The 5,746-nt window shown below is 29.4% G+C and overlaps 1 non-coding gene across 1 annotated transcript; it reads left to right on the forward strand.

Annotated features, from left to right (window-relative positions):
- Window positions 1-1,513: 1,513 nt before the first annotated feature.
- Window positions 1,514-1,585, forward strand: TRNAC-GCA (transfer RNA cysteine (anticodon GCA)). Its single transcript has one exon. It is a non-coding gene; the product is annotated as a tRNA-Cys (tRNA).
- Window positions 1,586-5,746: the final 4,161 nt, after the last annotated feature.

Here is a 5,746-nt window from a genome sequence, read left to right on the forward strand (position 1 = left end):
GAATAATGGTAATATCACGGGAAAAACATTGATTAGTAAGATTCAAGTGTGTATAAGGATGGATTGGAAAGTAATTGTCAATCATGTTTATTGCGAGTCTAACCAAACTGCGGAAGTGTTAGCTAAAAGCATAATAAATATTAAAGATATGTGTATTTATGAGACATGTCCTAGTAGCATTAGGCGCTCATTAGATTTTGATTTTTTGGGGACTGCAATTCCCCATCTAGTCTTAGTGTAGTTTTTCCTTTTTGGACATATGCCCTCTTTGTAACAAAAAAATTATTATTTCTCATCTCAAACATAATGAAATTCTGGTATCAGATATGAGATGTCGAAGGTAATGTCACGATACTAATATCTGAACAACAACTAAAATATAAACAGGATAAAAGACAAAGAACAATAGTACAAGTGACACAGGAAATTGTTAACCTAGTTCGGAACAAACTCACTTACGTCTGGGGGCTACCAAGCCAGGAAGGAAATCCACTAAACAGAATTAGTTCAAAGACTCTCAGTAAACAACTTCAAGTTACAGTCTTTTCACCTAATCTCTACCTGTGTGACTTCTATCTAAGAACTCTTAGATAAGAGATCCTACTCACTCCCCCTCAATCACAGCAGTGATATAAAAACAAATATTACAAAGAAAGAAGACACTCTTCAAGAACACATACTTGATCTTGCTTAAAAGCTTCAACCAAGTAAACACACACTCATGCTTCAAAGCTTAGAGTGGGCAAATTATAACTCAAAAGCCAGTCCAATTCAATCATCAATAGAATGAATGAATGGCTCACAATACACAAGCTTACACAAGACTAAAACCCTTATTCTCTCTTACTATTTCGTTCATTTTCTTGTGTGCTAAAATCAGGTTTTACATGGCCTTTAAATAGAAGCTTTTGAATGGGTCTGGACATCATAAACCCTAAATCTATTTTCCTTTCGTATCTTATTATTCACGACAATTGATCATATCTTATTGGAAAATAAATCAATCTGGTTTTAATTCAAATTACTCCTTGAATGGCGCGTTCAATCTCCACATCAATCACACACAGATTTGCATGAAAAGCACAATCTTAAGATACATAACATTCATACTGAATGTTCTGTACACACATGTCTTAACATCGGGTCTGACATCTCAGCTAAATCCTGCACAACCATATTTAAACATCCTGCAGGAAACTGATATCACATGTCAAGACAACACTCGTGACAATTTGTGATAACTCTAGGTTTTACCAAAATTGATGCCAACACATAGAACCAACACATAACTTTCATAAAGTGTAAATTAATTATACAACTTCTTATATATAATGTCACATTAAGTAGTATTTTAGAATGAAAGCATACGACAAGAAAGTAATGATGAAAAACTTTCAAAGTATTTTACGAGGAAATGTTAGATAGTACATAAATAAGGTAATATCAATGAAGGTAATTTTGTAAAATAATTTTATAGTTGGTTAATTATTTATTGAATAATAATCTTATCATTGGGTCCATAGCTCAGTGGTAGAGCATTTGACTGCAGATCAAGAGGTCACTGGTTTGATCCTGGTTGGGCCCTTTTTGAAATAATGAATTTTTATTGACCAAAAATTAACCACTTAAATGACTAATGGTTTTTAACATGATAGTTAAAATTAGACCGAGTCAGCATGTTCAATCGGTTAACTGCAAACTTAAGTACGTCTCAATTAGTGTAAAAACAACTATGCATCATAATCGACCTATAAACTATAAAACTAGACGAAAATCAGAAAAAAGTGGTTTGACCGATTTTATATGGTGAACCGTGTTTTCTACTCACATGTTGGACCAATCGTTTGTTGCTAATACATCAAACCCAACCATGAGTGAGAAGAGAAAAAGAGATTATGAGAAGATATAAAGGATAATGTTGTCAACACTCAACACACTATTAAATGGATTAGGGTTACTATTATTTTCAAATAAAAGGTTTCGACTTAGTGTATGCAACCTACTACACTTATTTTTGAAATAATGAATTTTTATTGACAAAAAATTAACCACTTAAATGACTAATGGTTTTTAACACGATAGCTAAAATTAGACCGAGTCGGTTGGTTCAATCGGTTAACTGAGAACCGGACTTAAGTCCGTCCCAATTAGTGTAAGAACAACTATACATCATAGTCGACCTATAAACTGTAAAACTAGACGAAAATCATAAAAAATGGGTTTGACCGGTTTTATATGTTAAACCATGTTTTCCACTCACATGTTGGACCAATCGTTTGTTGCTAATACATCAAATCCAACCATGAGTGAGAAGAGAAAAAGAGATTATGAGAAGATATAAAGGATAATGTTGTCAACACTCGACACACTATTAAGTGGATTAGGGTTACTATTATTTTCAAATAAAAGGTTTTGACTTAGTGTATGCAACCTACTACATTTATTTTTTAATTATTTTACTATTTGTTGATTAATCCACTTTTTTAAGACATTCAATTATGATCTAATTTTTTATTACTTTATGTATAATTTAAAATTTTAAAAGGACAATATTGAATTATATATACTATACTTATTCATTTATACAATAATTATTGATAAAAAGAAGTAGTACACATTTTTATGTTTTAGATAGATATATTTATCACTATTCTATTAAATTTGTTTTTCTTATCTTAATTATTTTAGTAAAATTTAATTTTAATTAGTGTTAGATATATTTAATTATTATTATTATTATTATTATTATTATTATTATAAAAATATGTATTTAATTATTATTGGTTGAACCTCAATATGATCTTTAAACCCTAAACGCTTGAGTTGACAAGTTTAATTCGGTCTTATTTTGATTACTTTACTTTATAAAGAAGTTATTTTTGTGAAGAATTCTAAAACCATTTTCAATATTACACTATTACACTTTGATCCCTTAAAATTAGTTTCTTTAAATTACAATATTAAACTTTGATCCCTTAAAATTAGTTTCTAAAGCCTAAACGCTTGAGTTGACAAGTTTATAAAGAAGTTACTTTACAATATTACACTTTGATCCCTTAAAATTAGTTTCTTTAGCATTATTGGTCTCTTCCGTTAATTTTTCTAAAAAAACGTTAAATGTTGCCAATCTGGTATGACAACTCAGCAAATTTTTCATTATTTCTTTATTATGATCATCTTTAACATAAATGATGGTATTTTTCATTATTTCTCTATCAAAATATCTTCCATAATTAAATTTTACAATTACTCTCAATTTATCATCATTTCCAACCTTTTTTTTATGAAATTGGATTTGGTTACATTATCTGATTTTTTTTAATCCATAATATTTCTTAAAATTTTCTTCATCCATAAAAATCATCTATTGTCTTTCACCAATCAAGAACCACAATAAATCCATAATAAATCAAGAATTTATCATTGTTCTTTATAAACTCTCAGAATAAAAAAACTATGATCCATCTTTCTTTCACGCGTTCTGAAAGAAGAAGAAAATAAAAAATAGCAAAATCTCTCTTCCACACTTAGACCACAACCACCCTTAAATCTCTCCGACCACCTTCATAGAAAGAACCGATTCTAACATTCTCTAGAGCAGCAACAAGCTATGTCTAACATTCGATTTCGTCACAGGGACAACGAAGAAGAATAACCTTTTTGATTTCGAAGCTGCAAAGAATTAAAGCCAATGATTAGATAATAAAATAAAACTATCCTTAATAATTATACTGTCAAGCCAAAATATGTAATCCATCATTAATTTGATGTCTTTTGATAGAAATTTATAATACAGTTCTCATAAAAATCTTAGAGAATGATGCTCTAAGCATTTGAAAACTCACAAAATACAATGTAATTGACTGAAGAATAATATGAAAGTGGAAAGATAATGAAAAAGAACAAAATTTGGCTTCGAACAGGTCCGTGTAATTTATAGAACATAGAAATCTCAATCACATCAAAACAAATCAAAAATGGGTTCTGGTTCAGAGTATGAAAACAATAGGTAGAAAACGGCACTATTTTAATGTTCTTCATAACAAACATCCCAACCTTATTCAAAACGCCATTGTTTTTGCTCAACCCAAAAACCTTTCACCTCGAAATCCATACACAACAACACCAAACATAACAATAACTCAACAACAGACAATAAATCACAACTCAAGAAATGACAATATCAAAACAGTTGTTCTATTTTTCAAAAAATCAAAAATAACTATGGATCTATTATACTATGTTGGGAGAGAAGAAGAAAGAAGGAGAAAGAGAAAGAAGATAGAGGTTATAGGTTTCATTAGAGAGCCACCAGGGTTTGTTCCAAATAATGAATATAAATGAAAATAAGTACAGAAAATATGAAATATATTAAGAAAATGTGATTAAAAATGAAAATAAGTGAATTAATAAAATTAAAAAATTCCAAACAAAAAACCATGTTATATTTTAAAAATACAACAATAGTGCCACATTGGTAAGTTAACGTTTTTTTGTAATAAAATTAACTAAAGAGCCTGCTTAGGCTAACGACATGGTTTTAAAGGACTACATTGTAACGTTTTTTTAATTAAAAGACCAAATCTAAACAATAAATTAAATTAAATGACCAAATAATGAATTAAGTCAATATTAAAATATTGTGAACATAAGTTGAAGGACAAAAATATTTAACCAAATGCTCGAAATTCAAGGTTTTATGCATGATGTATAACATCTTTCAAACTTCGTTATCTCCGACTATCATAGTACTCAAATTTACTAGAAAAATGCAGAGGTAGACGGAAGAAGTTCCACGGTGTGGCATATGATAATGTATTCAACTGCTCGAGTTGATCTCTAGATAGAGTTTGAAATACATATGTGAAATATGTAAAACATGTAAGAACAAGTTTGGTTCTATATTTACATGCCTTTAAGTTTTGATGATAACAAAAGGTATAAGAACAATTTTATACACAAATTATGCGTTCAAGTGTACATATCTTCAATGTCTAAAGAAATAGAATCTGAACAATCTGAAATACTAAAGTATGTTGATCATAACAGACTATGAACTAAAGAGACTCTAAATATAGAGACTTTATACTCTGGTATAAGAGATTTTGATGGCTTGACGTCATCCAAATTTGAATCAATGGTATTTTTGTAGAAGTCATGAAGATATTGTCTACTCTTGTTGTCACTAGTAAACTCTTCTAAAGAAGGCCCCTCTGATATATTCTCTGTCATCTTAACATTATCAAGTCTTACTTTGATAGATTATGAACTTTGAACATCTCATCACGTATGCCAATACATTATTTTAGAATATTTTAATGGATGAAGAGTTACTATGCATTATGCTAATCAAACTAAAGAATAAGATTTTCTAGCTACCCAAGTTTTTCTAATGTACCTACTAACTCTACAACAAAGGTGTACCTCGAAGAAAACGTTAATCCTTTCCTGCAATGGATTTACTCTTCCTATATAAAAATGTCAAAGGATTTACATTAAACAAAGAGATGATGATGAATGACTACAAAAGAAAAAGGCTTCAAAGCTAAAACTTCGTAATGAAGAAAATCCACTAAAGAAAACCATTTATGCAGAAAACAAAAATAGAACCTTTATTTTTCAAGCAGTTAGAGATATTTATTTCATATCTTGCTTAAGTGTGAAAATCTGATTATAGTTTTGTGTACCCTACTTATCAAGAAGAAAAATCTATAAACACAAAACTTGTTATTGTAACCCTGATTGT

The sequence above is a fragment of the Lathyrus oleraceus genome, chromosome 6, assembly GCF_024323335.1.
Source record: "Lathyrus oleraceus cultivar Zhongwan6 chromosome 6, CAAS_Psat_ZW6_1.0, whole genome shotgun sequence".
Lineage (NCBI taxonomy): Eukaryota > Viridiplantae > Streptophyta > Magnoliopsida > Fabales > Fabaceae > Lathyrus > Lathyrus oleraceus.